The following is a 26,951-nucleotide window of genomic DNA, read 5'->3' as shown; positions in this document are numbered from 1 at the left end:
AGAAGACCTGAGTTCTAGTTTCAATACAACTCATCTCTTGTCTCTTTTGATAAATGACTGCATTTTGAACTTTATTTAAACTGTAAGTTTAAATAAATGCCAGTTAAATATTAACACCATCTTTCACTTATTTCTTTCATTTGTCAAAAGAACTAACACCATCTTCAGGCTCTGTGGGTAATTGTGAAGACCTGGGGGTTAATTCCCACCAATGGGGCCAATGCATGCTTTAAAAGTTAGAGGACTGGTTCCAGAGCAAGATCACAACTCACGAGGAGGTTAAGAATCAAGAGTCTGCAATCCCAGCCCCACAGAGACTCTCAGTGTTGCTGTGGAACTCCCAGGTCTCTGAGGCTGGCTTCAATACACAGTTTAGATCAGGTAACTCCAAGGACCCTTCCAACTCTATTCTCTGGCTATGGTACTTCTCAGCCCTCTTCAAAACGCAGTGTATGCTTCAGATTCCCTTCTCAACTCCTCCTGCGCTGAAGCAGCTGCACCCTCTCGCCCTTCCACTCTCCTCATTCACCAAGGTGCCCATTTCAGAATTCAGAAAACTGTCGCACAAAGTAATTAATGAGCTGCCCTGGATCTAAGGCAAGCCAATGGAAAAGTCAAAATGATTAAAAGTCTTCCGATAAAGGGTTTCTTTAAGGAAAAGAAAATCCCACAATGCAACCAGCAGTGTTAATCTGCAATAAATACGCTGTTAATATTTAACTGGCATTTATTTAAACTTACAGTAACTGTCCTATTAAATCTGGATTAATTGCCCATTTGGGAATCTTCCCCTAAAGCCTAGCTGGGACATGACTGTCTAGATCATAGTCTATGCCAGGCACCCAGCCACAAACAGAATATTTAAAGCATCTTCCTAAGGCTGGGCTATCGCATTGGAACATCACAGTTGGAAGAGCCAAGAGAGGCTAGCTGAGCTAGCAAGGTGCTTAACTGAGTCCTCTCGCTTCTGGGCCTTTTTATTCCCATTTCTTCAGAAAACAAACATCGGTTTCCTTTATCCAATTCTCTCCCTTCTCCTTCTCACTATTTATGATTTTTATGTTGCAATTCTTGTCACCATCTCTCTCTCTCTCTCTCTCTCTCTCTCTCTCTCTCTGTCTTTCTCTTTTACTGTCTGTCTCTCTCTCTCTCTCTCTCTCTCTCTCTGTCTCTCTCTCTCTCTCTCTGTTTCTGTCTCTCTCCCTTTCTCTTTTTCTCTCCTCTCTATTAGGGCTTCAGGTTTCAGGTTTCAGGCTCATTTGGCTGTGTTGTTTCATTCTTTCCCTAGATTCTCCAATAAGCCATTTAGGCTTTAGCGCAAGTTCTGTACACACACACACACACACACACACACACACACACACACACATACATCATTTTATGTGTCATGGAGAACATTTTACAGTTGTAGTTGTATATAAAAGACTAAGAGCTATGAAATAATCCCTGAGACACACTGCCTTAGAAGGGTCAGCCAGGGTGTAATTGGGTAGAACTGATCTTTGCTATTTCTAAAATCAATCAATATTTTTTATTATAAGTGGGGTCCTGGCTGAACTTCTATGCTGCTGTTTGCTATGATTATAACACATTTACACTTTTACAACACACACACACACACACACACACACACACACACACACACTGATTTCATCAAGTCAGTGGCCTTGTGAGATGTGTAGATTTCAGACAGGCACTAATCAGACTGGCTAGTGTGCACTCTAGATTAACTTCAAACCACTGCCTCAAGGCTGAGCAATACCTGGACATCCCATGAGGAAGTACAAACAAGGCAGGAGACTGAGTTGGGCTCCAGGATGCTCACTGTGGGCTGTGCAGGACCCAGAAGGGGCAAAGTTGGGTGGGAATGGATGGGAGGATCAGGGCATGGATGAAGAGGCCAGAGAGGAAGACCCCAATTGTGCTAAGAGCACTAAGCATGTCCTCACCTGCTGGTTGTGAAAGGCTGGAATTTGCAGAGGAGTCATGTGGTTGCTTTTTGCTGCTACTGTTGAGGCTTTTGCATTTGTAATTAACTAGCCATCACTTCCGTTTTCTCCTCCAGTTGCTGTCAAGTTATACTGAAGAGATGACAAGATCTATACAGCATCTTTGCTGACTGATGAAACTCTTCACATTCAGAAAATCTTTATTCTCTATTTTATTGCTTGGAAACACATTTCTGTTTGCTTGTGTATCCCTCTTCACCTCGTCCATTGCATCTTTTTAGTTCAGGCACCTCAGTCTACTCAGGACATTTGCAACAAGCAGAGGTCTTACCACCGTGCACCCAGGCTGACCTCCCTCCTGACTCGGGGCCAGTGGAGCTGTCCCTCCCAGGAAGCACAGACTTCTTCCCTGAAACTTGTGCATGCAGTCCTGCTCTCTCTTGCCCAACAAAGTCACAGGATGTGAGAAGGTCAGAGAGACCTGGGAGTGACTTGGAGAAAGGGCTGATTTCACCCAAGGTCCTCAGGTAGCCTGGACCCCCCAGAGGGATGTGGGAGGAGCACTGTGACTGTACAGTCACGTTAATAATGCACAATGCGTGAAAACAACCCACCGCAGCTTTCCACAGCAGTTTTGACAAGGCTCAGCATAAAAGGGGCCTTAGAAAAGCGTGTGGTGAGAAGAAGACCATTCTTTTCCTCCCACTGGCAGGGAATGAGCCTAATGCTAAGCTAAACTAAGGATGGATGGACATGTTTCTGCATGGAGAAGTATTAATCCTTGATTCCCCAAGGACATTGTGAGGACCAGTCACACTTAATATGTTATCAATGATCTCTCAAAGGAAACTCAAAGTTTGCAGGAAACATCAAGTTCCCTTAAGTAATCAAATCTCCATTTGACAAAGATGAGTTACAAATAACCCACATAGTTATGTATGTGAATATACAGAAAAGCAGACAAGTGCAGAATAATGTGTTCATGAAAAACAGCACAAATGAACTTACACTGGGCTCCTCGGCGCTGGGCTAGAGGACAGTGCTATGGGACAGACTGGGCGTGTGTGTGAGACTGAGTGGCATTGAATGAAAAACAGAAGCACTAAAAGTTAAAGCTTGACTTTGGAAAAGTTTCTTACCATCCAAAGCCTCTTTTAAAATATAATCCATTTACCTAATGTGTGTGCTCTGTAGTGTGCCCTGCAAGGGACCAGGCCTAGCTATCATGGACTTCACACATGTAGCTAGCGGCCCTTGTTCTTTCAACACCCAGGAAGTAACTTCACAATAGTCATTGCCAGTAAGTGCTCGCTCTTAGCACTTATCTGGGAGAATGATACCATCGATTATGTTCTCCAGATATCAGAGATTTTTTGCCCAAAATGTAATATTGTGCCAAACACTTTAATGAAAAATGTAAATGATATTTGAAAACAATTAGAAATAAAAAGAGAAATATTTTTACCCAAAATGGCTATGCATACTCTTCAAATACCGCTTCCAACAGTTAGCACTGTGGCTTAAGAATCATACATCACATACCCAGTTCCTCAAGTCAGAAGTCACGAGGTCACGCTTCTGGCCTCTCTGCCCTCCCCCAGCACTGGTCCCTCGTTACAGAGCTCTGAGTCCCCCTTTCCTGTCACTGTTTCACAGCCACGCACATCCCTCGGGCTCTGCTGCTCTCCCTGGCCTAAGCCACCCTGGCTCCTCATTCTCTTATCTGAATCACTTAAATTCCCTCTTACATGGATTGGCTCCAAGTCAGCATTTGCTAGGTCTATTTTAATTTAAATTCTTTTCTGAACCTGACCATCTTACTCTGTTAAATAATCTGTGGCTCCTCATTTTAATTGAATAAAACCCCATAACTTCTCCACAGTTTCCCACCCCTCAGGATGTGACCTCTGGTACTTTCCGCTGAATCTCCTAGCACTTCTCTAGGAAAGCCATGGCAGGCCTTATTTCAATTACTATTGTAATGTCTCAAAGCTTCCTTTTTCCCAGTTTAGGTCCTTTGACTATGCTGGAATACTACTGCCATGTTTTTCTGGCTACACACTATTCATTGGTTTAAGCTCTAACTTTCTCATAAGGGGAATTATTCTACTCCACTACCATTGTGCCAGTTCCTCTCATGGTACACATAATATTTGAGACAGTTTCCTCTCTGTGTTTGTCTTCTGTTATAGTCCTGGAGTCTAACACAAGGCCTAGAACACAATAGGTCTTGATAAATATTTGTTGAATTTAAATAAAGAACACAGCTGGGGAAATTTCAAGTGTTAAGATGATTTGCTGTTGGGGTCTTCCAAATCATGGAACATTGAGAAGAAAAATGAAGACACAGAAATAAGGAAGCATAAGAACTGTGGGAGAGCCAGCTTGGAGCAAGCCACCGCCATGGTCGGCCCTCTGAAGTGTGTCATTGCTGTGTCCCAGAACAGGGCATCAGCAGGAGTGGGGACTTGATTGTCCCTGCTCAGGAATGAACTCAGGTATTCCCAAGGGTGAGCACAGCCATCTCCGAGGAAGGTAAGCCAAATCTGATGCTTACAGGTAGGAAGCCCTGGTTCTCCCTTCCTGAGAAGAATGGACCTCTGAAAGACAGAGTTAATATAGTACTAAGTTGAGAACTCAGGTTCTGTTTATAAGGAAACTCCAGGTCGCCCAGGCCACATCAAACTGTTTGTCACAGGGACCACATAGGGAGTTGCAAGTGGTATATTTTTTCCAGACATTCATCTGAAGAAAATACAGGCCCCTCCCCGAATACCGAGGTGCGCTTTCTGAGGTCCCAGAGGAGGACACCAAGTACAAATCTGAAGTCTATGAAAATAATGATATTATGAAGGTGTCACTCTCATCTATTTCAAGTTGTTTCCTTTCTTCCTAAAAAATTACATGTTTATATGTTAGAAAAAAAGGCTTGTTCTGACTTTTTTACATCTGGATAATTTTTTCTAAACAGATGCCATTTAAGAAATATTTCTTTAAAAAAATAGGAAGAGAAAGAATAGTGGAGATGCATACTTAATTGTCATCTAGCCTAAAATTAAAAAAAAAAAAAAAAAGAATCAAGACACTTCCTAAAAGGATAAAAACAATCATCTCTCTGTAAAAGGTTATGCGGGCACAAATAATATCTAAATAAGACTCAGAAGGTTTTGGATAAATTAATAGGTGGCAGAGCCGCCCTGGCTTATTAGGTCAGGCTGTCCGAGGTATATCACTAACCTTTTAAGTATGATTTCCATGTAAAATTGCTGCTGTCCAAACCAGTAGCTAGGACATCTGAAGTGATGTGACCTCCAGTGACTTTTTGAATGCCATGCTTCTGTCTACCCCGCAATTCAATTGTCAGCATGAGTACAGATCTTGAAATATGCTCATCTTTCCCCCTGTTTCCCCTGCATCACAACTGATTCTAGGTAATTCATGTGTGCTTACTAAGAGCAGTTTTTAAAGGGTGCAAGAAAGCATATGTGGATTCATAGGAAAATAAACCCAAGGCGGGGGATCCGCTCTGCAGGATTAGTTAGAGGGCCTCACACTCCTCTTCTCCCCACCACTCCTACCTGAGGCCAGGGTCCCCCCTCGGCTTTGCACTCCCTCTTCCAAGGACTCTGCTGCCTGGCCTAATGAATGCGCCTCCCACCGCACCTGACTTTCTTTCTCCTACCAAAAGCTCAACTTCTAACACCCAGAGGAACCAGGCTACAAAACACCTCTACATTTTTGTTCTTCCTCTCCTCCTCCACCTCCTCCTCACTTCCCTGTCATTTACTCTCCCAGAGGTGGATGAAAACCAACTGACTTTCCATACAATCCTTCATTTTTCACTACAGTGGCGGAGGATTATGACAGCAATTGTCGAAAAGTATAAACAATTCAGGAACCCAAGTAACCAGCGTTATACTCAGTGTGGTTTCCTTCACAAGAAAGTGTATAACAGCAGCTTCATTTGAGAAACTGTTATTCACTTGCATTTCCTGAAAACACAGCTGAGTAACTTCCACAAGACCTCACAGGCTCAATGAAATGGCAAGCCCAAGACCATACAGGGCAGAGTTTTAGAAAAATTTCCCCTCAATTCAGCGTGGGAGTTATCAGGAAAGATTGCTTCTGCTTGTTGAGCTGAGGTCAGAGTTCCCTTCTCACAATTATTTGCCACATGAGTACCAATCTAGGTGATGTAACATAACAGGTACTATCAGCTGCACTGCTGGAGGAGATGAATCTTAGGAGTGCTCACACAGTCAGTGAATCCAAGCAGGGTCAGTATTACAAGAAGAAAATGCACAGTCACAAGAGGAAAAACAAAAAAGGAAGGAACAGGGTCTTATTAATCACTTTGTTTCAACAGATGTGTCTCAAATAAATTTGAGGAGAAATGAATGAATAAAAATATAAAAACACCCTAGGATCTTGCACCCTCACCTCAGAATTTTTCTCCTAGGTTAGGTGGTTGTGTCTCCCCATGAGCAGACCCCACGGCAGACTCCCTTCTTCCTTCTAAGAGGCAGTAGCCTTCCAAGGAACTGCCGTGCCTACCCCACATTCTCGTTATTTATCCAAGCAAAATAGGAGCAATTTATAAATCAGGTAATATACATATTTCCAGGACAGTCATTTTGCTCTGGGGAGGGATATCTAACTACATTCTCATAACGAATCCACTTTAATCCCAACATCCAGCTCTGACCTCCTAGCACTTTCTATCCACGAATAACATTAATACTAATCAGACTATTAGCCAGGTTGCTCGGTTTGGATCTGAAAATTTTGAGAAACGATCTTATAAATTATTTTCCAAGGATATTATCTTTAGCATTAACAGGCATAACTGACTCTGAATTCTGGGAATTAAGCATAATTACATGGAAATTGACATGACACAAATGCTAAGAATCCTGTTAACCTTTAATATCTTTTAAAAACTCTCCCCTTGTAATTATATCTTTCCTTTGTTTTAAATGTTATCGATGAATATGTAGAGGCATAAGCAAACACAGAAGATGGATGTTACAATCTTCATCTTTGGAATCCTAGAGTTTTCCAGCTATTCTATAAAAGGTAATGGATAGAGTACTCAGAAGTTGAATATTTCCAGAAACTGTTTCCCTCTTGGTATTTGCTCTGCCCAGGTGCTCAGCTTATAGGTCTCCAGGTTGGCTGGAAGCTTCTTTGTATTAGTAATTATAGTGGAAATGAAGGCTTGAGCCACTGGCCATCTAATGCAATTCCTTACCTGCTCCCTGTCTTTGCCAAAACCCCTGCACCTTGTCTGGGACTTGAGATTCCTTTCTGTAAAGTGAGTGTAATACTATTTAACTCCAACTGCAGCACTATTTGTTAGTGCTGTAAACTTCACAAGGACATTTATGTCCATTATCTCACTAGTGTATAGGGGTCTTGTGCATGGATTCTTCGTCTTCAGATTCCTATGTACCACCAATACACACTTGCTTTCTCTTTTACAGATTTATCATGTTAAAAAATCTTAACTCATCTTTCTGCCTCCAACCCTGCCTCTGCCTAAACTGATGCATCACAGCCAGGCCAGGGCAGACTCTGTGAGAGGAAGGAGGACTGAATTTGAATGGAGACTGATTTCCACCATAAATGGGGAGGCAGCACTCCCGTGCATCCAGTGCGGGGGAGTCAAGGAGGCTGGGTGCCCAGCAATGCACCCTCCATTCACTCACAAATAGAAAATATCTGCCACGTGTTTAGCAGAGAGAAACCTTTCTCTTTTTAAAGTGTAAGTCTTCAAATATATTCCATTTGAAAAATAAACACAAACAGTCTTGCAAGACTTTAACATTTATTAATTCTGTAGGAATTGTAACTACCTCAAAAGTCAAGGAAAGATTTTATTTGACTTGTACTGATCTTTATCAGGAAGTGTCACTGGTTGGGAAAATTATCCAGTAAGCCACCAGTTCTGCATCCCCTGCCAGTCTTTACAGCAGCCTAGCTGCCCCATTCATGGTTATTCTATATGTAGATCTAGCTACACTTCATCACATCTTATGGTGTGATTGAACCCAAAGATTTTATATTTATTATTGATAATTTTCTATTAAATGATTTTTCAGGCCACTTAAGTCATTACACAGATCATTTCTTAAGTGTGTATATAAAGAACTAGTACAGCTGATATAACGAATAGTACATATCAAAGTGAAGTTTTCATACTGACTTAGTACATCAGTTTCTGCCACGGGCACTTCTACCCTCACTAACAACTAAGACCCAGTCAACCAGGACCAGTCAGCCCTTTCTGGATTATTGTCTCTGAATCATGAACCATTGGCTCAGACTTTTCACTCGGCAGATGTGCCCTTCTATGATCCATTCATAGCTTTCAAAATCTCATTTCTGCTGGGAAACATTACTTTAACCAGTGTTCTTCACGCTTACTTCCCCCATTAGTGGACATAGTTACATTTCATTTATTTATTTACTTATTTATTAGTTTTATTTGCATTATAATTGACTCTCTGATTTTACTTCCTATAGGCATCTGGAGGAAGGTGTCCTTTCTGGTTGTCTTAAAACCTTTGCAAAGCAAGGCAACATATGTGACCCAGAATGTGAGCTCAACAAATACCCACTGAATTGAATCAGCCTCTCAGTAGTTGTGAAAGTCTAAGTACCATTATCTGTATTTCATGCATGAGAAAATTGAGCTCTAAATGAGCTCTAAAAGGTTATTTTATACAGAACATCAGATAAGGCATGCTGTAGAGGAGGAATGTATCATTAACTCCAGCTTGCAAGGCTCAGATCTACATCTGGAAAAGATGGGAAAGGTCCAGCTTACCTTTCTGGTGGGAAGAAACAGTTTGAAAGTTTGAATTAAGGTGATTCTATATGCAAATGATAATGGGAAATTTTTACCTCTTAAAACTTTATCACTTCAGATTTTCTAGCCTTAAGAGTCTGTTCTCAACAGAACTCAACCAGAAATAAGACACAGGTTTCCCAGAACCTTGCTCGGCTTCCCCTGTGGTGCAGGGGTCAAGTTCCAGCCGCTCCTTGGCAGAGGGCCAGTGTAGATCCCCCATCCATCACAGCTGAAGCCTGTCCTTCTCACACGCTGCTTGACTTGGAAATGGAAGTGGCCTTTTAGCAGAACATTGTCTTAGGATTGCGTGAAGCAAGGCTGACAGAGAAAGGAAGATTCATTCCTGACACCAATCATACTAATATGTGTCACCAAAATGACATTTTCCCTTTAATGATGAAAAATGCATCAGGACAGAGGGAGGAGAATGAACAGCTTCCACGCACCCGCTCTGGTTTGGTAGGGAGAGAACCCACTGCTGCTGCTGCTGCTGCTGCTGGTTTGCAACTTGGAGAATGGGAGGGGTCGGATGGCCAGGCAGACAAACACTGCCGGTACCTCACTTGGAAGAGAAGGGTGCCAGCAGATGGAAGCCTGTGGGCTAGGCAGTGTCCTTGAACCAGTTTTTGACAAATTTCTCATTAGGCTCTCTGCCTGGTTTTTCCAACAGAATGCCTATTTCTCTCAGCCCCAAGTAGGGGCACAATACATGGGTAGGTTCATGGCCACCATCTAAGTATTGTACCATGTCCAGACTTGCAGAATAGTAGACACCTGGGGAATGCAGTACTGCTAAGGATCCCAAGCCTCCACTGCCATAATTTCCTGCATCTTGGGGCTAAAGCTGAGGATTCCAGTCTGCAGTGCAGGTTCCCTGTGCTCATCCTGTTGGAGATTGTTTAGGATGACCCACAGGTGGAGAAGAAGGTACAATGAGCTCAAAGCCTTACAGACCCAGACCAAACACACAAAGAGGCGAGGATGCAGAGAAGTGGGTCTACCTCTCCTAATTAGCCAGACGTATTGCTGGCACTCAGAGGGAAGCTACACAATGGCCCCAAGTGCTCTCACAGTGACTGTTCCCAAGCCAACAGCAGATCTCTGTCTAGAAGCCCATTGATAACAATATCTACATAAAACATTTTTCTTGCTCTCCTTTCTTTCCTACTGGCACAGCAGGCTTCCCACAGCGGAGGCTAGAATCACCAGGTGTTTTATTTTCCTGTCTCCTTTGCAGCTGGGAATGGGTCTTTTATACAGCAGAAGAACCAGATCAAAAGACGAGTGTGCCCTCTTCTAGGCCATCTTTTCTGACTTTGATCATGGTAAGGTGATGGTGGGAGGGATGGAGGATAACTGCCTTCCACTCAGGAGATAAAGATGCAGCCTCTGTGGCCTGATGGACAGCAGCTCTGGGTCGTCACCTACAGGGCCACAGCTGGCTTTTGAGCACCTACCTCTGGGCTTCTTTGATGTCTTTATTGTTTAAGCTTCTGTCAGGATGTCCTTGATTATTTGCAGCCCAAGTCATCTAAAATATGACAGGACTATTTCAGTGGGAAAAAGGAACATGTGCTAATGTGTTAGGACACTCGGAGATTTCTTTCTCCCTCTAACTGGAGTTGTTCAGTGTGCACACGCATTCTGCTGCCAGGTTTCTATTACTCCTTCACTCATAAAAATCCTGGCATATCCAAGTCATATGATATCAGGGAACTTTTAAAGTTTTTTGCTTTCACAATTCTTTGCAACGTTAATTAACACAACACCCACTCATTAGCTAATCTGCCAGCAAAGCAACTCCCAATCCTCATCTTTATGAAGAAGGAAACTGAGTCATTTATATCCCTGAATTTGCATGAGTGGGTTTCTGGATCCCTTCTCCTCCTCCTACACCCTCACTTCAGATACATTTTAGTCCAGCAATGATGTGATTTTTCAGAGGGCCTTCACCTGAGTGGCTGAGCCCCCAAAACAACTGATACATAGCCTCTGACCTAGAATGAATCTCTATGAATAGTTAAGACCCTAGTTCTCTCTACTCGGAACTCTTGTGCTTACTTTGATGTCCCTGGCCTTTTCTGGCTCCTTGTACCCTTTTGGACTAGATGAAATCCCCAACAAGAGCTCCGAGGTCCACAGTGAATTCTAAACTCTGCGAATGACACTGAAACTCTGCCTCGGGAGAGAGAAGGATACGGTGAGAGGTGAGGAGTTGGTGGCAGGAGAAGTGTCCTCTCCGGAAGCTGACACACTGCCCAGCACCTGCCCTGGGCGACCTGAAGTAGAACGTTAGATAGCAAAGTGGTATCTTGTCAGGAGAAACATGTTCTCACCCTCTGAGGTGCTGGCCTGGCCTGGACACTGCCCACAATGCAGGGCAAGGGGTGCGCTCTGTCTACTCCTCCTGTCCTTGAGGTCACCTGCTTGTTGGGAGGAGAACAGGCTGGGCTTGGAGGAGACGGGATCCCTACACTTCCCGGTTCCTTCAAAGGAGGGAGCACCAGACAGCTTTTCCTAATAGCTGTGCAGTCAAATGCCCAGAGAGGTGCTGGGTACCTAAGCTCCAGGGGCAAAGTCTTGAGGAAAGTGGGGGAAAGTGGTAGATACCCCACTTATGCTAGAAACCACCCAATCCTGCTCAGTGATGTTAGAAATGGCAGCCGCTTCAAAGCGGCTATGTGACACGCACACAGTATGTTAATTTCCATACATTGATCTGCTTGATAAATTTTTGAAAATGAGAGATTATCTCTCTTTGAAGAGATGTAACAACCATAATTGGTGTCAAAATGTTGAATCTGCAAAATAAATTATATTTCCTTGTGTAATTTAATCTCTTCTAAACACTCTGTCCAGAGAAACCAAGTCCCCATTTGACAAATGAGTAAACCAAGGCTCATATTTAAAAATACTAACAAAGTAACCACTATGGAATGTGGAAAAGTGGAGTATCAAATCAAATCTTTAAGTTCAAATCCATTGTTCATTTTTACTTAGTGACAGTTTAACAAATGCAAGAATCTACCCTCTCCTTGAGGCCTACTCCCTTGCCTGGCTCATTGGACAGGATGAGGGGTACCAGAGAGATAATAGGAATAATTTGCCTGGCGAAATGGAGACTGCAATTCTGGAGTGGCTGGAATGAGGCTCAGAAGCACTGTCTGAAGTAGGCGCAGTAAACAGGGTGACCCAGAGGAGACAAAAGGAGTCTGGACCTGCTACTAGTCTCACAACGCATCACTTCGGAGCATCTGAAAACTCAGCACTTGTCCACAGAGGAATCAGCAGGATTTATATAAACAACACCAAGCTCCATCCCAGGGACGTTCTTCCTGGCTGTGGGGTGGCTCCCAGATGGCCCCTAGTTGACACAGTGGGGCCCATCTGGAGGGACAGTGTTTGCTGGAATCCTTGATCTCTCAGCAGCATGGACCAAATGAAACAATCTCTGTGTTCTTGGAAATGTATCTTTCTTAGGAGCTCAAATCACCACCCATGAATTCCCTGCCCTCCAACACAGTGTCCCAGATGCCTGCCCCAGAGTGTGACACCTCTAACCCATGGTGCAGCCTGTCTGCCACCATTCCTGCCCGTCACACACCACCTTCCCCTCCACATACACCTTGATTGAGCCCTTCTCCTTCACAGTCCCTCTGCTCTTTGAAACAAGGATAGGTCTCTTGCTCTCCTGATTCCCTGCAATCCAGTATTTTCTATGGATTCTATCACTTGGAATGCAGTTGTGTTTCAGCCTGTGTAAAGGGAGAGTATCTGCCCTGTAAGAAGATAAGCTCATTTTCTGTGGATTTTTAATCAGTTCAGCTCCTTTTAGAGCTTGAAGGACTCATGGTGCCATGAGTCTAGGTCACAGTTTCCTCTTTACAGATGAGGGCAGAAACTTACCTGTGGGCTGGGCTACAGCAGAGCTGGGTTTTATTTAGTCAAATGCTTGCCTTCAGTGAGATCAGAAGGAAAGGTTAAGTGAATGAAATATTCTGACACATCTATGCCACTTGTTACTTCATGGCCAAACGTGCACTGGTTAGAGACACGAGCAGGTGCTGTGGAGTCCTCAGGTGGCCTCAGTCTGGATGCAAGCACCTCTCTTGGCCTGAGTCTGGGGGACAACATTGATAGCGTGTCCCTCTATTTCCACCCTTCCGAGCCATCTGACAAGCAGCTGAGTGGCGGTGCTGCTTTTATTCAGTAAACGAACAGGCAGTCAATCTAGCACAAATAGAAATGATTGAAAATTGTTAATATAAACCGAACAGGGCAACCCTGATTTACAGAAAAAAAAAAAAAAAAAAAAAAAAAAAAAGCTTATGGATTTCCTAGCTCCTACGGTAACCACCACACAGTGCTCAGCTCCTGCCACCGTCCCCCCTCCCCAGCACTCGGCAGGCTGCTGCAGGCAGTTGCTGTACGCACGTTGCCCTACCATTAGTACAGCAAAGTCAGTTAATTGCACTAACGAGCAGGTAAGAAAACTTGTGGCCTGATCTCTAGCAGCATCTGCAGGTCCACAATGTATTTAGGAAGCTCTGTTCACAGGCAGTGCAGTGAGCATCTCCACACAGAGGTGTGTGCTCTGAGGGTCAGTGGACTGTGCACACATGTGTGTGATTGAGTGTTCCTGCGTGTGCTGGCTTTTATGTGTGTGCACATGTACTATCTCAGCGGAGCCAGGCACCTTCCTCAGAGCAGAGATCTGGGTCAGGGAGAAGGGCCTGCTGCAGAGAGGAGGCACCACTGGGTGTGCTGAGGAGGAGGAGACTCCATGAGCAAAGGGGATGAGCCCTGCAGTACAAGGGATTGGCCACTGGTGTTAAATCCAGGTTTAAGCAGGAAGTTTCAGAGGGGAGGGAGAAGCTTCTCACAGACATCCGTTCCAGGTTTTGGAAATAATCTATCACACAGAAGAGGTGAACTATAGGGCACAAGCTCTTTGTTCCTATCCTTTCTCTCCCTCACCTAACTTAGTACAAGAGGAGGTCACTGCTCTCACCAGGGGAACTGGGTCCTAAGCTTCTGGGGTCCTGAAACAAACCCTCAAAGGAATGCTACCTCCCTTTAAAGACCTTCTGAGGTATCTTTTTAAATGGCCACACAGCTGGTCATCAAAGTCACATGCATTGTGACAAAGTGGGTAATTATGTGTCACTTAGTACACAGCAAAGCAATGACTGGCCGGAGAGCCCATGCCAGCCCAGTGAGCCCATGTGGGGAGGGCTGTAGTCCCCTAGCCCCGGAAGGAAGGGGACCTTGGGACTCTTCTTACACTGGGCACCAGAGAGAAGAGGAGTCTGCCTGGCCACTCTCTGTGTTCCTTTGTTTGATTTTCATGGAAACTGTTTGCGGGAAACTCCAGGCACGCTGGCTTCAGGCAGATGTTGCCGGTCTCTGTTCCTCATCACGTTGAAAACGTTCCTTTTGGGAGATGAGCTGTCATTTTTTCTCCTTCTGCCAGTGCAGGAGGCAGAAATAAATTATCAACACTTCCTAAAATGCAGACGCTCGCTTAGGATGCAGGTGACACTGAGCAACCCTTGGCAAGGCAGCCGTGCACCTTGCCGCAGCTCCGAGAAGAAGCAGAACTGAAGGCGCAAATCATGTCCACAGCCTTGCCACTGCCAGGCGAGGAGATGAAAGCCGGATTCTGTGTCCCCAGAAGGTCCTCCTCCCATCAGCGCTCCTTCCCTCCCTCCATGCTGCACAGGCTGGAGGACTTTGTTGCTTTCAAATTTAATTATATAAAATCCTGCTCCTTTTACCCCCTGCGGATGAGCAATTGTTCTGCTATTTCTATAAAACGCCACAGGAAATATTAAAATGGGAGGCAGGATTTGGAGCAAGACTGTTCCTGAATGCCTGTGGTTAGCAGCAGCGTCAGAGCTGGCTGCTTGGATTTTACAGCTGTTGCAGCCGTGAAAGGGGGTAGCGGGGGAGGACAGAGAGAGCAAGAGCAGGAGCCAAAGAAGCATGAGGGGCGCTTGCTAGGATGTGACCTTTGACCCACAGGCATTCAGCCTGGGAGCTGGACCAAAAGTAGGGCAGCCTCTACCTGCCTCACCGCTTGGGGCTGGAAAGCTGGGCTGGCAGATGGGTCAAAGATGAGTCACCAGCCGGAGGGGAAGGATGGTACCTTTCTCTGCACTCTGAGATGCCTTCTCTAAAATGGGCTGTGCAGTCTACAGCCACACTCCGCTCTCTCACCTACTTGTTTACTGGGCAGCAGTACTGATTAACAACTGAATTGCAGCCACTAGAGCCAGAAACCAAAGCTAAAGCCATTCCTACTTTGCTTGCTAACTTTATAAGTGTGAGTTACTCTCTTCCGGCTGGGGTTCTCTTACATATACAAAGCACCCCACACAGTTTTCTCAGTTATCTAGTGAGTAATAACAACAGAGCAAATGCAGTACTGAATGAAACAGCTACCAAGGAATCTGAGACCCCATGGATGGATTAGTGCAGGTACCCCAGAGGACTGCATCTAAGATCCTGATAGCTAGAAGTCTGAAATCTGGGAGATGAGTTCACTTAAGGGTCAAAGGAGCCAGATGTATTTACAGAAGAGATGGTTTTCTAGGTTTTAAAGAATTAAAATGTGTCATGTTAGATGTACCAACTCCCCACAATGAGTGAAATCATTTAATACAAACATGTACCAGTAAAAAAGAATAGGAATATGTAGGAAGATGCCAACTGAAGAAGGGGGATCCTAGGATTTTTGGCAGAGCAGAAAGAGCAAAGAAGTGGTGGGTTAAGAGATCATGACCAGCTTCATAAGAAACAGTGAGCTTTTTGTGTTTGAGAAATACCAGGAGATGAAGCCAGAAAGAAGGGGACCATGGATTAGAGAGCTTGTTTCCTTTTGCATGACATGGAATTCACTAGTTTTATTTCTTTTCTAGATTCTCAAAGCCTTTTAATTTTTTTCAACTTTATTGAGGCATAATTGACAAATAAAAATTGCGTCTATTCCAGGTGTACAATCTGAGGTTTTGATGCATGCATGCACTTTGAAGTGATTGCCACAATCAAGCTAATTAACATATCGATTGCATCTCATGGTTGCTTTTGTGTACATGTAGTGAAAATACTCAAACTCTTACCACTTCCCAGAGCACATTAGATTACCGCTAACCACACTCTTCATGCTGAGCGCTAGATTTCCAGAACGTGTCCATGTCACAGCTGCCTATTCACATCTTTCACTGACATCTCCCCATTTCACAGGAGCTGTTAAAGCAGGTTAGAGGCAAGAATGAAACTGCCGTAAAGCCACACTGGAGTCGAGAGCAGCAAGGGTGATGGACAATGTTGGGGCCAAGAAGGGGGAACCTTGTGGAGGTCACTGCAAAGCTAAAGTGAGAGACAATGAGGAGAATGCAATGTGGAACCTCAGTGCTGCTTCCTGGCTGTTCCTGCTCTACCCTGGAAAAGCCTGCCTAGGAAAAGATATCTGAATATGGGAGACCCTCTCTATCATGTCCTCCCCAAACCTCAGGTGTTCAGAGACAGGATTTGTGGAAGGAGTTTGAATCAAGGGGGCCCTGCCCTCATTGGTGGATTCACCCATAGCTGAGTTTAGTAGCTGGATGTGCTGTTAGGAAGGTGGGGCCTGACTAGAGGTGGTCACTACAGACATGGCGCAGAAGGGCACATTGCTTTCCTTGGTTCTTCCTTTATCTATTTCCTGGCCACCATGCAATGCATGGTTTTCCTCCACCAAGCTCCTCTGCAATGCCATTCGTATCTCAGAGGCAGCCAGCCATGGGCTGAAACTGTGAGCCAAAGGAAGTCTTCCTTCTCTCGATGTGCAAGTGTCAGGTATTTTGTCTCAGTGATGGGAAAATGATTGAGATGCCTGATGTGTATCTTTTCCATCTTCCATGCTCAGATACCACTGAGTTAGTTTATGGCAGCAATGGGTTTAACTAAAATACCACCTGCCACAGATTCTTGTGCAGCTATGGAGAGACTGAGCACCGAAGACCCGGCCAGTGATCAGAAATGAGAAATCTCTGAGCCCTCTGTGGGCTGTTTTGCTTTCTCTATCCATTGTTTCCTGTCTAACAACTTTTCCTTCTTCCTTCCTGGAAACTGAAGCAAAGCAGTGGAGCAGCCATCTTTTTGCCACAAAAACAAGACCCTGGTACTATTGACTGCAGAGAAGGAAATTAAGAAGATGCTGAGGTGCTGCTGAGACCATGGAACTGCTCTCCAGCCCCAGACTGTCCTGCTCTGTAGTGGGTCTTGAACTTGGGTCTGTTTTACCAGCAAAAGAAAGCAGGAATTGGAGCCATCCCAGAGACCTACATCTCCTCCTTCCCACATGGAAAATTATCTCTCCATTATCAGCTGGGAGTATGGGAGTGGCTTTATTAAAATGGGATCTAGTGGTTTTCATAAACAGATAAATGATGAGGACTTAGGGAAAGGAATCATTTAACCAGGAAAAGTCAACTAGATATGGTTGGGTCAATGCGTGATTTGGCACATGGAGCCCTGCTTGTGTTTGGCTCACTCTGAAGTAGCAAAATTGGAACTGTTGGTGAGTAGGGCTGGCATGGAGGAGCAATGTCTCCAGGAGAAAGTAGGACAGTGAAGGAGGGGAGGGAAGCAGGTGCTCAAGTTTTGAGGAAGTCTTCCAGTCCATTTCTCCTCCTGAGTGGAAAAGAATAAACCTGAGAATCATCTAGCATAGAAGCCAGGGCTCCATGGCTCACTTCATCATTTAGATCTGGTCTTCAAGAGCCACCGTGTGTAGACCTCCAGAACAGAAGCATTACTCCTCCTGTACCTGAAATAAGGGCCCTTGTGGTTCTGGGAGCACTATCCCATCAGGGAACTTCTTGTGTAAAATTTGTCTCATTATTCCATCATTTCACTGCAGACTGTAATCAAAAAGCTCTTTTGTTGTGGTGACTGATAATGCAGTGAGACTTTATCCCCTCTGTGTTAATGGCATTTGGGAGAGATGACAGGTAGGCATGAAAATGGAATCAGATAGGGAAGGGGCAGTTTCTGGCTCCTTCCCTAGCTCTTTGCTGTCCCTGTCACTCAGTTCCTGAAGAAGAGCGTGGGATGCTATTAGTCTGTGCATTTGGATTTTCATCTAATTTCATAATGAAGATGTTGCTCCATCAGATACAGGTGACATGGCAACAGAAATGCAGAAGGTCATTGCTATGTGTCAACTGGCTCTACGAGGAGGCCTCATCTGCCTGAGGTGGTGTAAAATGTGCTGGGTCAAGGAGATATCTCCTTCAGGACAGACTCCTCAGCACAGACAAGCCAGCGCTCTCGTCTCTTGGCCTGATGACCTGTTCCTTTCAAGCTGGAGGCTCCCTGAGGGAAGGGCTTTCTTCTTTCATGCCGCGCTCCCCAGGTACATGCTGCAAATACAGTGCACCCAGCACTTGTGGATTTGTCTCTCATTAAGCACAGTACTGTGCCCAGCTCAGAGCAGGGTGCTGCTCACCCCCCCACCACCCCAGCCTCCTTGTCAAGATTCTCCGTAACTCTGATCTCTTCTCATATTCCATTTGGGCTGCTATGTCTGCCTGTGATATAACTGAAGACGGTATACTTGCGGAAGGTTATGCTTTTCCTCGGAGATATTTTCACTAGATATTCAGAGCTAGAGGGGCACCATAGGGTGGCACTCAGCCTCCTAGTTTTAGAGCCAAAAATCTTGGCTCTACTCTTTTCTGGATATGAGAAGTTAGGAATATTAAAAGGTTCTAATGATTTATTTGCCCGTAAAATGGGACATTGGCAGTAACCAGACCACAGTATTGATATAAAGACGAATTTGTTTCAGGGAAGAACTCAGGCTCGGTTCATATCCAGCAAGTTATTCAATCATGTTGAACATTTCATGGCCTCTATCCCATCACACAAAACCTGCAGCTATTGGAATTTTGGTTTTTCATCATCTGGAAGGGTGCAGGTCCTTCTCAGGTATGTGGGTACAGTGTTGTGATACCTTGGACTTATTGGGAAGATGAAGTTTACTCTGAAATGCTCAGTAACTGTGATGGAGGTGACGTTTTGGGGCACTGACTTGCCATCTTCTCCCTCCTACCTTCCGCTTTAATCTGTCAAACACTAAGTTTCTAACTAATGCTACAGAAAATGAGTACCTGTCTGGCAGTCACAAACACTGAGTCTTGGTCTTAATTCTGCCACAAATTAGTTGTGGAGCAGAGGAAATATTTGTCTCTCAAAATAGATTCACTTTCCTCACTTGAACAAGGGATAAGGATGAGGCCATGCTAGTTTTTTAACCCTATAGCAATGTACGGACTCCCTGAATATGACCATAACATCAAAGTTTAGAGGTCGACCTGATGTATTGGAAGAGTAGCTTCACACAAGTAGCTGTGATTTCCATTTGAGTTTTAAACCAGCCCAGTGGAGAAGACCTCAAGTTTTATGTCTCAAGCATTGGGAAGGAAACCAGAGATATCATGACCTTTGAATATAGACTACTAATGTTTTGACTTTTCCTTTTTAATTACTTAAGATGCACTGCATGAAAAGGTTATGTGCTGATGTGTAGGTCCTGGCAAGCAACAAACAGCCAAACCCAACATCCTGATTTCTAATTTGTGAGGTCTAATCAGGATACACTCTGGATAAAGTGGGATAAGTCCTTTTATACTTCTTTGCCTCCTTGTTCTTCCTCATTCCCTGAAATGCTTTTTCAGGGACAGACACAGATGTTAGCACTTGGGGCTGGCTTTCTGTGTGTTTTGTACACCCTTGTCATCCATGATTTCTGGAACTCTTTTGACCCAGTCTCTATCTTCGCAAGGAAAAACAAAGAAATAAAACGAAGCAGCAGAAACTCCTAACTCTTATTAAATGTTTACTGCTGAAGTCTAAATTTTTCATCATGACATTCACATTCTCTAAAATTAGGTCGAAAACCACCCATCTCAGAAGTGAGTGAGGGGTATTTTCTTCCCTTCTTTTTCTGTTATGCAGATAATTGTTTCCTCATCTGACCTATGACTTCACCTTCCTCTCATTCTCTCCACCAGAAGAGACTCCATCAATATCCCCCTCTCTGTATGATTCACTGTGGGATTAAATACAGCAGTATTAAGCATGGATATCATGATGTGTCACTTCTCTGTCATGTTGAAATGGTTAAGTTTTTGTGTCTACTTGGTTGGGTCATAATACCTGGATATTGGATAAAACATTATTCTAGATGTTGCTTTGAAAGTATTTTTAGATGTGATTAACATATAAATCAGTAGACTTTGGAAAAGCAGATTATCCTCCATAATGTGGGCAAACATTCAATCACTTGAAAGTTTCAATAGAAAAACCCTGGTGCACCCTAAAGAACAGAGCATGCTGCCACCAACTGCCTTTGGATGTGAGCCAGGCCATCAACCTTCCCCTGGGCTCTTCCCTCTCTCCTACCCTGCAGCTATCAGGCTTGCCAATCTAGACCACCACGGCATGAGCCAGTCCCTGTGTTTCATGCACACAGATACATGCATGCACACACTCCATTGATTCTGCTCCTCTGCAGAGCTCTGCCTAACACACATGTGTGGTCTAACACTGACCTTTTCCTAACAGCAGCACATCCTCCCCCTCACTTCCTCTGCAAAGGTTTCCCTAGACTTTACCTAAGTTTCTAAACTTCAATTGGTTTATATTAGGCAAAGAGTATAAAGCTGTGGGATGCTCTCTCCTGCTAGTGATGATTTATTCTCATTCTCTCTCTCTCTCTCTCTCTCTCTCTCTCTCTCTCTCTCTCTCTGTCTGTCTGTCTAACTGAACACAGACAAGAACTCAGTGGTGGAAAATAAATGAATTGTAGGTTAAAACTAAGGCAACTCTAAAGCCTTTTTTTCCCCACTAAGTGGGAAATACTTAAGTGAATACTGGGGTGACTTTTTCCCTCCTTTAGAACTTCTAAACCACACCATCTCAAGCTTTTCCTAATGGTAAAGTCCAATGCAGTCACATGCTCTTGCTATTTGTAAATATTATTCAGTGTGTTTCCATACTAGTGTTTACAACATGGAATATCTCTCTGTGTCAGAGGATGCTTATGCACATGAGTGAGTGTGAGCATGTAAATGTGCAGTAGGACCTCACAGTTGTCTCTTAGTGGGTTTTATTATCGCCAGTCTGAAACTCAGCTGAATCAAGTAAATTACCCAGGACTATAGAGTTAAACAGTGACCCATCTGGGAAACCAGCTCCTTTTCTAATGCTACGACCATGTTCTTTCCAGCACTTCAGTGCTTCCTGAAACCCTGGAGGGTGGAACTGTCTTGCCCGTGTCCCTGTTGTCTTAATTTGTCATAGCAACTACTCGGTGTGTGTTAATGAGGCGAACAAAAGGAGAGGAAAAGCAAACAATGGAGCCCAGCGCTTGGTTATGCCTTGAGCAAAAGCAGTCTGCACAAATAAGAAGGGAATGAAACCCAGGCTGGAGAGGATAGGGCACCTGTGCTGGAGCTGATCCTACACAGATTCTGGGAACAGAAGATTCCTGACAAGTTCTGTGCAAACACATTTTCGGAAAGCAGTCAAATAATAATTTACACAGTAATAATTGTTGGAATGTTCTTACTGCTGTTCCTTTAAACATCTTTAAACATCTTTCATTTTTATAGGTGGCAGCTAATAGTTCAGACCTTATCAGCTCTCTGCCTAGCAGATGTCATTCAGGAGCCAGACATTTTTCCACATGGGAAAGGCACTACTCAGGAATCGGCACCAGACATCATGATTTCAGTACAGGTGCCCCCAGATTGGGGCCAGAAGGAACAGAGTGAAACTTTACAGATGCCACAGGGATCACACGGGAGGAATTTGTTTCCCAAACAGCGGGGTATGGACTAAATGCTTGAGGAAAAGATGTTTTTAGAGATGACATTCTAGGAGCATATTCTAGTAGTCCAGAAAGCATTGGACTACTCCATGATCCTTGGATCTGGCAAGAATTCCAGTTCCATCTCCAAGCTCTTTATCAAGCATCTGTCCCTGGTACCTGGCACTGGGCTCCAAAGTCCAGAGCCCTGGGCAGGGAACTCTGTGTGAAGAGCTTTTCTGCTAATCCCCAATTTAAACTTTCTCTTCCTTAGCTCCAGGCTAGTACTCATTGTCCTAGCACCTGCTGAGCAAATGAATAATTCTCTTCCCTCATTTGCATTGTTACCTTGAAAGTATTTATAGCTTGTGATCATCTGCCCCCTGAGCCCTCTCCTTCTCCAGACTATAATTTAGCATTAGACCCAGGTCAGTTTGCTGTGGAACTGAGCATGCGCAGGAGTCCTAGCTCCAGAGCTCCTTGCAGAGTTAGCAGTCACTCAAAACAGAAGAGAATGTGTCACTTTTAGAATTGTCTTCTTTGTTTGCTTTATTGGAGTTTAGGATGGATTTGTTGGCAGAAATTTAGAGATTTGCCCACATGGCATTGCACATGTGCATGCATGCTTGTGTGTGTGCTTGCCACATGGGAATGTGGGAAAACAGAGAAACAAAAGGGGGAGGCTGATTTTTTTTTTTTTTTTTTTTTTTTGGTACTGGGAATTGAACATAGGGCCCTCCTGCTGAGCAACGTTCCAGTGCTCTTTTTAGAAATTTTTTATCCTAAGACAAGTTTTTTCTAAATTGTCCAAGTTGGACTTGAACTTGTGCTCCTCTTGCCTTGCCTCCCAGAGTGCTGAGAATACACGTGCGTGCTGCCATGCATGCAGGGTGGGGGTGATTTCTCTGCCAGGATCACTGTGGCTCTGCTGGCCTCTCCATTGCATTTTGGGGGGTTGGTAGTCCTGCTGGGGATTGAACTCAGATGCATTTTATCATTGAACTACATCCCACATCTTGCTATTTTTTTTTTTTTTACTTACAAAATTTTTTGAGCCAGAATCTTGCTAAATTTCCCTAACAGGAGTCTGACTTGCAATTCTTTTCCCTCAGTTTCTGAAAGTACTGGGTCCACTACAATACTTGGAAGTGGCAAAACAAAAAACACAAACAAAAACCTAGGAGATAAGAGCAATTTAAGACATTGCATACACAAACAGAAAGGCCTTCTTGCAACACAGATAACTCCTGCAGCCTTTGAAAATTTTGAGGTTACTGACCGCTGAAAATTCAGAAGGGCTATATATGGAGTCTAAGGAGAGGATGAGAATTCAGAACGACCGTTTGAAAGACTGAAAAAGAAACCTACAGCTTGAGCCAAGGATCTTTTGGGAAATTAGTCTGCAAGACATCATGCAGCTAGATTCAGCTGTTTCTGTGATTGAGAGAGAAAATATAATGTTTTTCAAATAAACAGTTCTCAACAAACAAAATTGAGAATGCGTTGCATTTGAAACAAGCCACATCATTTCCATGACATTACACTGGTAATAAGCTGAAAGCAAGATTCCTGACCCTAAAACCCTATTCTGCCATATACTGCTGAATTAACTCACTTCTACTTAAGGCCAATGGTGTTGATGGCTGGGTTTGGAGAGGGACTGTGGCCTCAGGAGGACTATAAGGACTACAAGGACTACATTCATGTTGCTCCCAGAAAAAGCTGCCCACGTACACAAGAAATCCAGTAAACACTAATTTAACCAAGAATGATGTCTAAAATTTTCTGGAGTAGAAATGTTGTTACCTAGTGGTAACTTTTGAAAGCATAACATCTTTTATGTGAAATTCCTGCCCAGATGTACAACCCAGGGCAGGATGTCAAGACAGATCAGATAGATTCAGATTTAGGAGTCATCTTTCAGAACATGTAGTCTGGACCCACATAAGTCTGACAAGCCCATGAGAGCTGGGCACTGTTCTGGACTAGAGGGGACTTGGAGTTATAACAACAGAACTTCACATACATTCCTGGTACAGGTTCTGGGCAGGAGAGGAAATCAGGACACTGTTAGGAAAGTCAGCAAATAGACTGGACTTTGCTGATTGGATGGTTGTGTTGGTGTCACTATTGAAAGGATGATGCAGGCTGATGGCTAGAACTCTTGTTTCAGAAAGCCAGATATCTGGGTTTTAGAGGTGATAGGGTCTCACATCAGCCAAAGTTCTCTCTCTGTCCTCTTACTTTAAGAGACCTAGCAGAAGAGAATGGTGGCTTACACAAGTGAGTCTGTCCTAGAAAGAAATGGAGCTCAATGATTCCCTCCTAATCCCTTCTCTTTCTGTCTCAACCCACCAGCCCCTTTCCCCTTCCCACAGAATGTCTCTTCAAATGGTTATGACATAATTCTTAAACTCACTGGGGACAATTGCCTCCAAGCATGTCAGAATTCTAGTAGAGAACACCTTGAAAGTAAACATCTTTAAGAACCAGAGCATTCAAACTTGAAGTGCAGAATTTCTGGCACTGAGGTCCATGATTCTACTGACCTGGCTAGTCTGTGTCACAGGTATGGCGAGGACCTGGATGCAGAGAAGAACACACTCTGCCCTGAGAACCAGAGAGTTCCTGATCTCTTAGAAGGAAGTGAAGCAGCCACGCCCCCTCCCTGAAAGGATGCCACTCCTCTCCAGGACCAAGGCAGCTCCATGAAGATCATAGAAACCCTGTAAGTCAAACTCCACAACAGGGGCAAGGAAGATGCAATAAAATATACACAAGTTATTAAACATTGTCATCAAGATGAGTGATAAATCAGACATTTTATGGTTTCTGATTATAAATTCCATTTATTCCGTAAGCGCTTAAAGAAAGAAAAATGGAGACCCAAAGAGATTTAACATGCTTGCGATGGGTATATTTCATTATCGCTGCATAGCTGCTGTGTCCCAGAAAAGAAAGCAAGGTGCTTTCAGGGCCAGGGAGATGAACGAACTGGTCTCTGGAGCTCGTCAGTGCATACTGTGTTAAGAAAGACCCTTCCTGAAATCAAGAGTTCTGAGCAGACTCCTTCTGGAGGTGCACTTGAAAATAGCATCTTCCCTCAAATCCCCAAGGCGAGCCTTGTGAGGAACAGAGTGAGAAAACCCAACATAGCATGGCTGCTTCACAGAAGGAAGGCACCACTAGAGCTGCTCAAAAGGGGCAGGTGCTGGGAAGCTGGCAATGAGATCCGGTTCCAAAAAAGTGGACTTTAGGTCCACACAGCACTTCAGGGTTTACAAATGTTGTTTCTACAAATCTTGCACTGCCTACTCTAGAAGGGCCACTGTCATTGTATTCTAAGGGTAGATTCTGGTTTAGTCCTATAACCTGGTCTTTCTCAGTTCCTGTTGACATTGCTCTGGTGAGGAATCTCTTTGGTGGGGCCGGTGTGCAGAGAGGAAGTAAAAATGTCCTCCGCTGGCCTTCTTAGTGGTGGTGTTTCCTTGACTTGCTTCTGGCGTTGAAATACTTTGTATGATCTTTAATTATGTTTTGCTTGACCTAAGATTAAAATTAACTGGTCTTTTAATGATCAGACACTGGGAGAATAATAGGGACAGGCACCTGAGAACTGCTTGGGATTGAAGATTGGTTATGGAACTCACAAGCCAGAGAGTCTGAAGGTGGTGAGAGGTGACAGGGCCATGCTGAGCATGCCCAGTGGCTTGCTTATTTCTAGAATCTTTGTCACAGCCTTTTGTGACAATGTGCAGCTGCAGCTTTTGCTCTCTATGTGAGCAAACACAGCCACGTGCCCAGGTGCCCGCCCAGCTGGAGAAGCACCGAGGACCTTCTTCTCCTGTACTTTCACTGCTTATGAGACTCTGGGGAGTGTTGACTTTTGAAGGAAGACTGGATAAGTCACTTTAGAGAGAGAGAGAAGGAAAAAGGATGATAATGGGAAAAAAAACCTACTGTCACCCCCCTTCAAATGCCACAAGAAAATGTCAAGGAAATTGCTTTACTGGAAATAACAGAGAAGTTCACGACAAAATCGCCAAGTGTCACCCTGTGGGCTGACTCTCACCTGCATGTAGATTCTCTTAGATACGCAGTTAGTGGCCGTGCCGCTCTGCCACCAATTGTACCCTAGGATGCCACTTCACTGGCCCTCCAGAGGAAGAAGGGCTGATAAACAACCCTAGGAAAGCCTTTCTCTGAAGGGAATAATAGAGAGTAAACAACAGACACAGAAAAGAGTGGAGATGAGACTTTTGTCGCCTGGCTGGCCACTTGGTGCTCCAGGAGAAGGTGTCTGAGACACCGAAGAATGCAGGGTGTTATCAGCATCTTCAGTGCCAGTATTATCAAAAGTCCTCATTAAACAATTAGTGCTAGGCTGTGCCCAGGTCATTGTAAACAGCGACCGAGGCATGGATATTTTTCTTTCATGGCACTTAAAATCCGTGACATTTCATAATCCTATGAAAGGTTTCCCTGATTCCCTGAGAATCATTTGTTTTGCTTTTTAAATTTTCTATTCTCCCTTTATTATCACAGCAACCATAGCTGTGCTTGGCAGAAAGACCTGGAACAAGAGATTTTCTGCATTATTGTGCATTCATTCTTTCATTTGTTAATTCACTCATTGAACATTCAAAAAGGAGTTTCCATGTCTACTATGTCACATATCAGGTCTTTAGCTGTACCTTAAAGACAGAGAAATGGACACATCATAGATCTCATTCAGGAACTCAGGGATTCTTATAAGGAATGAAATTCAGGGGTTGTTTTTGTTTTTGTTTTTTGCAAAATGGAAAAGAAAACTTTCCCTCATAAAATATTTCAGTATCTAGGTGGAAAAGGTAAATGGCGAGACAATTTTTACAGGTGGAAATAGCACTTCCACTTCTGTTTTCCATGCTATGGTGCAAGGATCAGGGAGGTGGGCAATTTTTGCATGGCACCATGATTGGCAGGGAATCTGGGATGTGGCACTGATTCTGCCGGAGCTCCTGGCAGTGTTTGTCCAGCTGCCACCACGGAGGGTCTCTGATCTGAACAGGACCCAGGAAAGAGACCTCCAGCGTCCACTTAGAACGTGTCCTTTCATAGGCAGCTGTCTTACAGGACTCTCTACTTATTAGTCATAAATAAGTTTCTCACTTCTTCAGACCTATTCCTGACACTAAAAATTCAATACTAATAATTGATTTCTCTAAACCAGAAGGAGATCTTCAGTAATCATGTGGTCCTTGTTAATTACCTGGTGAATTAGGTGAAGCTAAACAAAAACATAAGTCAA

The 26,951-nt window shown here is 44.0% G+C and overlaps 1 protein-coding gene and 1 pseudogene across 7 annotated transcripts in view; one reads left to right on the top strand and one right to left on the bottom strand.

The window, feature by feature from the left end:
* The window catches only part of Ntm (neurotrimin), a 921,649-nt gene that overhangs the window by 410,982 nt on the left and 483,716 nt on the right, over nucleotides 1-26,951 (bottom strand). The gene's annotated exons all lie outside the window — the stretch shown is intronic.
* LOC111757674 (dihydrofolate reductase-like) lies at nucleotides 4,353-5,649 on the top strand (annotated as a pseudogene).

This window comes from Cavia porcellus, unplaced genomic scaffold, assembly GCF_034190915.1.
Source record: "Cavia porcellus strain 051 isolate PalLab524CR breed Dunkin Hartley unplaced genomic scaffold, mCavPor4.1 scaffold_9, whole genome shotgun sequence".
In the NCBI taxonomy this organism is placed as follows: domain Eukaryota; kingdom Metazoa; phylum Chordata; class Mammalia; order Rodentia; family Caviidae; genus Cavia; species Cavia porcellus.
This window is presented reverse-complemented; position numbering and strand designations above follow the sequence as displayed.